General features: G+C 43.3%; 1 protein-coding gene and 1 long non-coding RNA gene across 15 annotated transcripts in view; one reads left to right on the forward strand and one right to left on the reverse strand.

Moving 5' to 3' along the window:
* Positions 1–12,500, reverse strand: part of auts2a (activator of transcription and developmental regulator AUTS2 a) — a 596,658-nt gene that overhangs the window by 131,101 nt on the left and 453,057 nt on the right. The gene's annotated exons all lie outside the window — the stretch shown is intronic.
* Positions 6,408–11,464, forward strand: LOC134452736 (uncharacterized). Its single transcript, XR_010035512.1, has 5 exons — positions 6,408–6,496; positions 7,178–7,330; positions 7,985–8,043; positions 8,402–8,497; positions 9,390–11,464. It is a non-coding gene; the product is annotated as an uncharacterized LOC134452736 (long non-coding RNA).

The following is a 12,500-nucleotide window of genomic DNA, read 5'->3' on the forward strand; positions in this document are numbered from 1 at the left end:
GTGTGTGTGTGTGTGTGTGTGTGTGTGTGTGTGTGTGTCTGTGTGTGTGTGTGTCTGTGTGTGCGTGTGTGTGTGTGTGTGTGTGTGTGTGTGTGTGCGCGTGCGTGTGTGTGTGTGTGTGCGCACGCGCACGCTTATGACCGTGCACTGTACAGAATGTGTGTGTCTGTGTGCTTGCGCGTCTTCCAGTCTTGCCTTTCAGTTTGCTTGTTAGTGCCCTAGGCTTTCTCGCACTTGGCAGAGAGCTCAGCTCACACGTCTTTGGCAGAGAGCACAGACATCTCTTTGGCATAGAGGTCAAGACCTGTGCACCTCAAAGCATCGTCCACCATCCATCTCTACAAAAAAAAAATACTGAGAAGCACTGCACAACTGATATCTGCAGAAATATGACTCTTGAATTTGAAAGCCACAACGGCATCAATACATGTATAAAACAGTGTAATTATTTTAATACTTATATTAATACTAATACAAATACTAACACTACATTACATTGCATTTGGCAGATACTTTTTAACCAAAGTGACTTACAATTGAGGGCAAAATCATAGTCAACAACAATAGGTACAAAGTGCACAGAAATGTACAGAACAACAGGTGCAGATGCTAAGGGGGTGAGTATGTGTTTAAGGTATATTAGCAAAGGTACATACTATATACAACATGCCAAGTTATGTATTCTACTAATAGTACTACTAGTAATATTAATAGTAATAGTAATAGTAATAGTAATACTATCTTATTACTAGCCCCCTGATGGAATGCAACTAAATATAATCACATTGCAGCTCTGGTGTAGAGAATTAGCAACAACATGCAGCTTATTTTTTTCCAAAAGCATTTAAAAATGCGACTGATTGATGCCAAGGTTGCTCACCTCTGTGGTTATTTTCCTTGATAGGTTATTTCATGCTATCCCTTTATACAGTACAAGCTGATCATCCTTATTATTGCTAGGGTGTTCTGTGGGTAGCACATGGGATTGCCTCAGGCTATCCAAGAAGGATCACAGGGAACAGCATGAGAATCAGCTCCTCACTAAATCTACTGTATCAAGCGTCTTCACTAGCTTTCAAAATGCAGTGCCTGATTAATACTAAAAAAAGACAACCAAAAACATTTTTTGGAGGCTTGTCATCGATTTTGATTGCTTCATCCTGCATAGGCCAGACCAAGTCTTGAACCCGAGACCTTACAGCACACTCCAGTATGCTAGATTACACTTGGCTGACAGTAGTTTACACTTAGCGGATGCTTTTATCCAAAGCAACTTACAGGGTGCTGGTTACAGTCCCTAGAGCAGCATGGGGTTAGGTGCCTTGCAACTCAGCCACGGAAGGGGAGTAGGGAAGTTGGGATTCGAACCGGCAACCCTCTGATCTAAAGTCTATCTCCTTAACCATTAGGCCATGGCTGCCCCCCCCCACCTGCCAGACGCGCTGCCAAGTGAGCCAAAAGCTGAGCTCCTATCTAAGTAGCAGGGCCGGTTCTGGCTTATTTGGTGCCCTAGGCGAGTTTGAGTTCTGGCGCCCCCCCCCCCCCTACCTTTGAAAGAAAAAAAACCTCTTTCTTATACCTTACAGAACACAAGAGTAATATCCGTAGTAAGCTTAACTAAATAGCATCAAGAACAATAACCGTTTTGCATCAAATGGATTTCTGGTTCTTTTTGACAGGCGACCAACACATCAGATTGAGTCGCATGAAAGTAGCTTCACTGTGTGGTGTGTTGGATGTGATGGTGGTGGGGCCCCCAACCCCAGATGAGAGGGAGGTTATCAATGTGTTTGAATTGTAATATGAAATTGAAATGCCAGGAGAGTGATACAGTACATTTGCATGTAAAATGCATGTGTAGACAATAGGCCTACCAAGGAGGTCTGCATTGATAGCCTATCTACACTACCTACAGCATCACAAAGCATGGCAGCATAACAATTTTAATAAGCTACACATTTGTGCTGTCTATGATTCCAAACCAATTTCATTTCTGGACTGGAAATAGTGGTGCATTTGTGAGTAGGAGAATGAGAAGGGGGCTGTCTATGTGTTTGAACTGGAGGGACAGGGTGAGAGAAAGGGAGAAGAGCTGTCACACTATTGAATTTAATAATATACAAAATATAGTAAATAGCCTCACTTGTCTGCAATACTACATCACTCAGCATGAAAACATGCTGTGCATGGTTCTGTTACATGATTCATGTAGGCTATGTCATTCTGGTCTGGAAACAATGTTTTTTTAAGCTTACAACAAGCAGGTAATTCATGTGGATGGAAGGAGATATGGCAGCTAAAATTGTTTTAAACATTGCACCAGTCTTACTTTACATTGCTTGTCAATTGCTTGGATGTCAGTGAGTAGTGAGTAGGCTACTAACAGCTACTTTACTGGATTTCATTGCTTGGCATACTTGGCTAATGTTAGCATGCTAACTAGCGATTTCTCAGATCAAAAACAAAGCTCTTTTTCTCTCTAATTCCAAATAGTAACCTCACAACTATTAGGCTTTCCATAATCACAAACGGTTGCTGATTAAATCACATAGTTCCAAAACACCCTCTGCAACTCCTGCATCATGCAATGAGTGGTTTAATGAGAACATAACAATTCTCCATCCAGCAGAGCACTGCTGTTTGCGCTTGCCCTCTCTGTCTCTCCAGTGAGTCTCCAAATTAAAAACAGATCGCACGCTGTCACTCGTCCCGCCCCCTTTCTCAGAACTGTCTGTTTATTGGTTCACAGACTTCCCTGAGACAGTTGGAAGCGATATTACTATTGGCTGAGGGGCGCTTTGCCGTGAGGAGCGCTTTTGCCACGCTTTGTTGATTGCGACTTCATAAAAAAAACTTCATATCGCAAAATTACGCATCGGAGAGCGCCATTTCGGCGCTCCTTCTTCACATGGCGCTCTAGGCGACCGCCTAGCCGGCCTATGCTTAAAACCGGCCCTGCTAAGTAGATATTCTGCATGAGTGAAAGCACACCTGGGAAACTCCCACTGACATTTATGACACAGCACTTCATAGCACACAGTGCTCATTGCACACAACAAAATTGCATTTATGCCTCACCCATGCTAAGGGGCAGCCATAAATGGTGCCCCAAGGGAGCAGTGTGGCGGGAAGGTATCAAGGTATCTTAGTCATTGATGAAGATGGAGGAGAGCACTGGTTAATTACTCTCCCCATCAACCTGGTGGGTTGGGAATCGATCCGAAAATCTTTCCGCTACAAGTCGGATGCCCTAACCGCTTTAGGAAGCTTTTGGAGGTTTTTGGAGGGAGATTTACCAGCATTCCACAATACACTCTGCTAGCTGAAACTCATAACACTGGTACAGTTACCTTGTAGCTCGGGCAAGGAATTACTGGGTAAGGAGGTAAAGTAAAATGGCACATCCTGTCTGTATAGTAGACATCCTGACCTTCATTAGTGTTGCTACAGGTGCCACGGCAGACTAGCATTAGCGTTGACGATGTCACGCCGGTGGAATTGGCAAAACTTAGAAATAGCATCAAATTTGGGTGTTCTTTTCTCACACGGAAGACAGCGAGGCAGTTAAGGAGCGAGAGTGTGCAAGAGAGGACAGATAGAGAACGAACAAGAGAGAGCGAGAGAGAGAGAGAGAGAGAGAGAGAGAGAGAGAGAAAAGGTCTGAAAAAGAGCTGTCACTCAGCATGGCATACAGCAGATTCAGCATGGCGCTGTGCTTTATTAGACAGGCATTCGAAAAAGACAGCCAGCATTGTGGCACTCTTCTGGAGGAGGACAGCTCCCCTTGTTCTGGGCCTACACACACACACACACACACACACACGCACGCACACACACACACACACACACACACACACACACACACACACACACACACACACACACACACACACACACACACACACACAGGGCCGCTGACAGCTTTCGCGGGGCCCAGGACAAAATCAACTGAAAGGGCCCCCTACCAAATACATACAAGGTAATGGGGACCCAATTCTGGACCTCCTGTCTCGCTAGGCCCGGGACAACATAATCTGTCGGCGGGACTGCACACACACATGCGCGCGTGTACACACAGGCACACGCACACGCACACGCACACACACACACACACACACACACACACACACACACACACGCACACACACACTCACACACACAGTCCCTACGGCCCTCTTCTTCCCATGCAGTGCAATATGCTGTCTCCTCGGCTACAGAGCTTTAATGAGAGGCTGAGAATGACAGCTTTAATCGCAGGCAGGCAACCTGTGGGCCAGTCGCCTGGCGGTTACAGCCAGGTAATGGCAGAACAGGGCTGGACTGACCAACTGGCATAGCGGGCATGTCCCGGTGGGCCCCGTACCCTCGTGGGCCCCTATTATCAGAAAAGAAAACAATTTTTTAAAAACATGTCTGAAAACAGGGGCCCACAAGGGTGCGGGCCCCACCGATGAGTCAGTACTGCGCCGCTAATTATGAGGTTCCCCTTTAAGCCAAAAGTGCCCGGGCCCTATTTCTCCCCCTGTCCAGCCCTGAGGACAGAACAGGACAGAGCGGAGTGGAGCTGAGCAGAGCTGCGCTGGCACCCATCATCCCCAAATCACTCTTTATGATAATGTAGCAGAACACGGCAGAGCAGAGGGAGGGAGAAAAGGACACACCCTCCACACACACACACACACACACAGATACACAGAGATACACAAAGAGACAGACACATGCGGGCACACGCACAGACACACACAGACACACAGACACAGACACAGACACACACACACACACACACACACACACACACACACACACACACACACACACACACACACACACACACACACACACACACACACACACACACACACATATTCGAACACAAGTGATGAGATCCCAGCTCTTCCCACATGCTATTCTCACAAATATTGCCATCTCACGATGTCAATCTAACGCAGCGAGGAAACAAAACACAGTTAAACTCAGACAGGTGCTCCTGATCATTATTGCCATCATGACACTACACCTGGGTGGTGATGAGCTATTGGTGCACTGCCAGAACAGGCACACAAAAAGGAACAAAACATAACATAACCGAGGCAGGGCATGCAGTTCTATTTCTGTAGTAGATCCAGAACAGCAAGATGTTGCAATCATTTATCCTAGCTGCACTAGACCCATATCGAGACGAGGTAGGGTCTCAAAATATGTCATAGACAGGGGAATTGGCTGGAAGGTTGTGTGTCAAATCCCTCCGCGCAAAATGGGATACAACAACTAACCAGTGCGTCAATCAGGAAGGTATACAGTTATATAGATTGATTAGGGTTAGGGCGTCAGACTTGTAGCCCAAAAGTTGCCGGTTCAACTCCCGACCTGCCAGGCTGGTGGGGGAGTAATTAACCAGTGCTCTCCTCCATCCTCCTCCATTACTGAGGTACCCTGAGCATGTACCATCCCGCCGCACGGCTGCCTTGGGGGCACCATTGGGGGCTGCCCCCTTGCACGGGTGAGGCACAAATGCAATTTTGTATTGTGCTGTGGAGTACTGTGTCACAATGACAATGGGAGTTGGAGTTTCCCAGATGGGCTTTCACTTCACTTTCAGGTTGTCCCAGAAGTGTCCCAGAAGTGAACTGCACTTGGCTGCCATTAGGATGGTTTAGATTTCTAGGCTGGTGATTATTCCATTTGGGTACTGCAGGTCAGGCACCCATTTAATTCTGCAGGGAGTCTCGTCTAACTCTGAGTGTGGTCACACTGAAGCAGAGCGTTTAGAGAACCTTTCTAAATGTCTCTGTAAACGACCTTCACCTTAAGTAGAAACACCTCTAGCATAAAATGGCCTAAAAGTCCCGCATTACTCTAGTTGCACTAACAGATCTGTCTTGTGGAAGGGATGGTTTTAGTCAGTTTGGTGCCTTAGGCGAGCACCCCCTTTCCTTTTTGTGCATTTAGAAATTGGTACCTGGAAACAGTGTCTTACATCTGTTCTAGAACAACTGTCTACAATCTAGTATCCAACATGAGTGCCCATGTTGAGTGTCAATGTCAAGTTTAATGCTTTATTTTCCTTCACGTTCTAATTCTTCACACATTCTAAATAATGTGGTACTTTCGGGTTTGACTATGGTGCCCCCGAGACATTTGGTGCCCCCTTTGTCTGTCCACACCGTAAAAAATAGAATTACGCATTGTTCAAGTAATTACATGTTCACAATTGAATGGACAGGAAATATGAATTATTATTAACCAACAGAAAAATCCACATCAAACCGATAGGTTGCATCTCAGTGATATGTGAATATAAAATAGTGAATATTGCAAAATGAAAATACTTAATTGCCACAACTGTTTATTCAGCGCATGCGCTTCTTGGCCACGACACAGGTTGGGTTTCCTGTCAACATGGGAAGGGCTGTCAGTGGCAGGCAACATGTGTTCCAGTTCCACTCCGGTTGAAGTTTTCTCAACTTTGTTTGCAGGATGGCCAAATTTCGAAAAGGTACGTTTTTAACAGGCTGTAAGCAAGTGTACAACATTGTGTCCTGTTAAAGAAGTAATTTAACATGTCTGTGTGTGTTTTTATGAATGACAAGATTTCGTTTCACCATGTGCTAGTTTTGAACCAGTGTTTGCTAATGGGCTAGCTCATATGGCATTCATGTTAGCTAACTGTCGAGCGAATTCCTGCAGGAATGTTACGGACCGGCTGTTTGTTTATCTCATTTAAAAACTGTCAATGCATCTGTGGTACAGTATATGGCCCTCTTATTTAACCAGCGCGGTATGTCTGATTTCAATTTGTGGCATGTAATGGTTACAAGCTGACCGCAAGTCCAATGCCACACTGCCAATCCACCTGGAGTAGCCATGTCATTTACTGGTAATGGTAACATTAAGGACTCAAAGTTTCTGTTATCATAGTCTGTGCTTTTTTGTTACTGTTCAGCTGTTAGTAGGCTGAATAGTAGCGTGCGTCTGTGAGGCTGTGTATGCTATTGCACACGTTTGTCTTTTGTTTTTGTTCATGCATTCACTTCTAACTTGTGCACATCAAATGAGCTAGCAATTAAAAGTAATCTTCATGCAATGTTATGTTGGTATGCTATGTGGCTCCTAGCAAAAGGCTTTTTCTTATGGATGCTAAACTTATTTCAAAATATCCTTTCTGATTATGTTTCAGATAAGAGCACCACATCTCCCATGTTCTTCAAGCACTGTGGTTTCTCCTTAGACCAGGACAATCTTCCCTGAGTGACACCAGGAGCTTCACCATAGGAGACCCCAAAAGGGAGTTGTGCCTTAAAGTCATGCCTTGTAAGATATCATCACAAAGGTGCGCTTTAGCTAATTTAGGGACTTTTCAATAAAATAAACACCTAGAAAATCAACATTAGAGGTGCACTGCAATGATTTTAGTTGTTCATTTGCAGAATTCAGGCCACCCATTCACAAATGTTAGCTTTTTTAACAAATAGTCAACACTACTATTACATTGCAAGTGTTCATTTTAAGGTGGGAAATTTGCATTTTACATGCATGAAAAGGGGGGGTGCTCTCCATGGTTCGCCATTTTGAATAGTTTATTAATATTCAAGAAATATTAAATTTGACAATAGGCAGAAAGGTTTCAATGAGCAGCATAGTTGCAATGCCTACTCTGGCCACAATCTTACACAGTGCACCTTTAAGTGTTCTGGTGTTTAAGTTATCAGATCATAGCTTACTGCTTAAAGCCATGTGTCCTGATTTTATCTTAACCCAAAACGTCACATAATTGAGCATCCATACCTCGTACGCTGTTATGGTCCTTCAGTGGAACTACATGTACATAATATTCTCAAGGCATGATTGTCACAGTTGGGCATTGCTTGGCTAAGTATTATTCTTGTTGCTTGCCATTATAGGTTCTTGAAAGTAGAGAGCAGTGTCTATGTTAAAATCATGGTTGCTGGCATCAATTAATTGAATCATTACTGTTCTTTGACAGCTGACCTTGTTGGGGGAAGGCTCTGGGTGACGCTGAGGACACATTGTTGACGGATCATGGTGAGTCTTGTGTTATTGCCAAATAAGTCATAAATTCTAACTCTATAAATGTGTTTGTGTATAATTTATTGCACTGCTACATAAAATGAAGGGAACACCTAAACAATGAAATGCAACTGTCAGTCAATCATACTACTGTGATCCCAACCTGTCCAGTTAAGCAAAATGCATTTTAAATCCATTTTGCTTACTGTTCCTTTCTAGCTGAGTATTTCGTTGGAACAGTATAGTTGCTGGGGAAAATCTTTTAATATTGGAGTAGAAAGAAAATTAATAAGTGAAACGATTTTTGCTATAAAGAAGTGTTTGAACTCTAACTCTGACCAAACTGATGTTTTTTCTTGCTTTTTTGACATAGACCTCTGACATCCTCAGGCACCGCAAAGATGCTGCTCTTCGAGGACTTCCAGTATTTCTCTGTGAGGACCCCAAGGAACTTTTCAAAGAGTGCCTTGTACGTAAGTAGTCATTAGCATCAGACAGGAACTTTTTCCAACAAATCATATAATGGCATACAGTGCCTTTATGTTTCATACTATGTACATTATACTCATGCACACTCAGACTGAAAGTGTGCTGACATGCACGTAGTACAGAGTAATAGAATACAATAGAGAATAGAACTGGAGATTTAGTCTAAGATGGGGTAATGAATAGAGGAGGGGTGGATGTCTTTGTTGATTCACCTGTGGCACCTCCCTAAGGGCAACAATTCAAACTTCAGTGATGAGGTAACTGCCATTGATCGGGTGGGGGGTAAATGAATAGAAATTCAAAGTGAAACATGCAGTGGCAGGGGGTTGAGTGGCAAAGACTGAATAAGTGAGTGAGTTTGTGTATGTGGTGGTGGTACTGGCATTTCTCCTGGCATCCCCTCCATGCCCTGGACACTGCCGGGGGACATAGCACATTTTCTTGCCACACATTGATGTACCACCTTTGACAACCACTAGCTGAGCAACTTCAGTGGATTATACTCTGCCTCATTTAAACCTACATTGCAGAAGAAGGGGGTGAGGTGAGGGTGGAATGGTCTGTGGATGCCACCTGCTGAAAAAAACTATTTCTGGGGCATACTTTGGTTATTACCTCCAATTGCTACTCATTGGTTGAAATTTACAAACTGTAGACAAAATGAATTCACAGTGATTGCTTCCTTGCTGGTAGGTTGTCAGGGAGTTACATTGCTTTCGGTTTGATGTTCCCTTTATTTGTATAATAGTGTCATGTAATGGGACCCAGCCCTATGAGTTTCATCATGAGTAGGTGGTACAGGAGGGGGCACAGCAGATTTACAAAGTCAATGTGAGAGTAAAAATACTTTTTTGTGCTTTTGTTGTCTGCAGGAGGCCGATGCAGATGGTGTGGCTCTCCAGGGTGTGGCTGTGGGCATTCTATATGTTCGTGAAGACTGTGGTCCAGGTACATCTAAGCGAGTGCAAAACATTGCCGTCATCCTCGAGGAGAGTTGTTTTGCAAGATATCCCAGATACCCCAACTGCTCTGGCATACCTTTTTGGCATACCTTACCTTTTTTTCCTTTATGCCCTGAATATCTCCTACCCAAAGGCTCTGAAGTATACCTTCGATACTTTGCAAAATGTCTTCATGGAGATTTGTCTCAAATGTACACGGCGTGTACAATCTCTGAAAAACAAACTGGCACTGTAAGACTGACGGCGAGGCTGCAATGTCAAGTTCCCATGACTGCCTATGTTCTCACAATGTTGGAGTATGGCTATATTTCTGAGGGAAAAAATGTGGATGACATTTGAACTTAGCTTATACTGTAAGACTGAAGACGAGGCTGTATTTTGAAATGTGTGGCGGTTACATCAAGTTCCTTTGATGGCCTATGCTCCCACGGTGTTGGAGTATGACTACCTTGTATTTCTGAGGGGAAAATGGGGAAGACATTTTAACAAACTTGCACTTGAAGAGTGAATACAAGGTTGTATTTTGAGATGCATACTGGTTACGTCAAGTTCCCCTTGATGACCCATCTTCTCACAGTGTGGAGTATCGCTGAGTTTTACCTCCTTACTTGGGCTATACTAGCCTGGTTCTCACCGATGGTGCGGGTGTGTACACAAACCAGCATCTGGTAGCGTTGCCATTAACATGCTCTTCTGGAGTCGAAAATAAATGGTGCATTTATTGCAATTCACCAACATATTTCAACTCGCCACCAACAAATTCCTCCAAAAATGTTTTCGGTTAATCTCTAGAGTCAATGTGAGCAGCCGTTGATCTTTAAGCAACAAGTGCTCCGTTTATTCTCTACTCGAGAAGAGTGTGTTAAGGGCAGCGCTATGAGACGGATGTGTGTGTAGCTCCACTCCACCGGGGTGCTCCGGAGCTACACTTGCGCACCGTCGGTGAGAGGCAGGCTAGGGGTATACTGGCCTTCAAAGGCAAAGTGCAGTAATTGAGTTCAAACTGAGAAGGGTGTTCATTACACCACCTTTTATGTTGAAAAAAAGACCAGCGGTCCAAATGTGTCCCGTTTTCAGAGATTTTGCCATGTCAAATTTGAAGTAACTACAACATCCAGTCTTATGGGCCGTACACACACGTCGCTGCTATTTACTCGCTACTTGCTCACTCGCCTACTTGCCACTCGCTCTGGGTGATTTTGTTTACTGGTTGTCATGGTTCCCGCTGTCCGCGCCAATAACGTCCGTACAAAACAAAATGTAGGCCTACGCTGTTTAACGTTGATCGTGTGCTGTGCACAACCATGCATATGAGCCTTTGATGGTGTACACTGTATGTATTTTCCTCAACACTTTTAACCAAAGCGTGATGGCGTGCAGAAGTTGGGTGGTCAGAACACCACAGGGGCAACGTCACCTGTCAATAATTTGTATTCTGCATTCCAATTGGTTACTCGCTTAACTCGCGTCGCTCGAAGATAAAATAAGTTTATCTCGGAACCCGCCCACATCGCATCGCTTGTACTCTCCTCGCCTACTCGCCAGCGAGACTCGCTGGAACACGTAGACATTCTATTGACTTCATCCGCTGAGCGAGTAACTAGCAGCGACGTGTGTGTACGGCCCTTTAGGCCTTTTTCTCAGTTTGAATGTTAATGTAATTACTGCACTTTCCCTTTGTATGGCGGTATAGCAATTTCCCATCATTATCTTTTCTTTTACATTATGTTTTATTTACCAGACATGTTAAACCTTATGTTACTTAGGTGCAGGGCCATGTTCTGAATTGGCAAATGTGTATTTAGGCTGTGTATGGGTCAATCAGTGTCTCAAACTTGTAGCTTGTGTTTCAGAACTAGTAGAGAGCAAGTAGATATGAATGGCATGACACCCCAATTACAACTGCACTTAATATTGCAGCTTGGTCTGTGAAACCAAATTTAAGTTCTGAAGGGCCAAATTTTGTTTAAAGACACTAAACCCCATTTAGCTTTCTATTTCCTGCTTAAAAAGACAGAAAATGGTTATGCTCTTAAATTGTATGAATACTTTTGATTCTGTTCAAAAGTACTTGTTGAAATAAAAACAAAATCAAAATGTGAAGTTTGCTGTACATTATTGAAATGTTGTGAATGTCTATTCAGCAAAAGGACTAATCTGTGCTGGTATAATGAGGAATTGAAAATGCTTAATTAAGAATTCTTAAACTTTACAGTGTTATCATAGTTGAGATTATCATGGGAACATCGTTGGCAGAACGTGCCGACTGTTCAGTAGAAAGACGAATTTGTGTTGGTAGAATGAGGAAATGAAAATTGACTGAATTAAGAATTCTCAATAAATATGACGGTGTATTCATAATTGAGATTATCATGGGAACATCGTTGGCAGAACGTGCCGACTGTTCAGTAGAAAGACGAATTTGTGTTGGTAGAATGAGGAAATGAAAATTGACTGAATTAAGAATTCTCAATAAATATGACGGTGTATTCATAATTGAGATTATCATGGGAACATCGTTGGCAGAACGTGCCGACTGTTCAGTAGAAAGACGAATTTGTGTTGGTAGAATGAGGAAATGAAAATTGACTGAATTAAGAATTCTCAATAAATATGACGGTGTATTCATAATTGAGATTATCATGGGAACATCGTTGGCAGAACGTGCCGACTGTTCAGTAGAAAGACGAATTTGTGTTGGTAGAATGAGGAAATGAAAATTGACTGAATTAAGAATTCTCAATAAATATGACGGTGTATTCATAATTGAGATTATCATGGAAACATTGTTGGCTAAACCTAAAATTCTAAATGCAGAAGGTTGCCCTGTTTTTTTAAATAGTCTCAACTATTTTTTTTTTACAGTGCATGCCTAGCGCCGGCCCTGCATACTACAGTATGTGAATGGACATATTCTTTTCATGACAGGTTGTCAGCACCACTGTATATTATTCTGAATAGGAAAGACCAAAGAGGCTGTGTAGAAAAGAAAACCCTGCACGCAGCCTTGCGGGCCAGGTG

Source organism: Engraulis encrasicolus, chromosome 7, assembly GCF_034702125.1.
Source record: "Engraulis encrasicolus isolate BLACKSEA-1 chromosome 7, IST_EnEncr_1.0, whole genome shotgun sequence".
Classification (NCBI taxonomy): domain Eukaryota; kingdom Metazoa; phylum Chordata; class Actinopteri; order Clupeiformes; family Engraulidae; genus Engraulis; species Engraulis encrasicolus.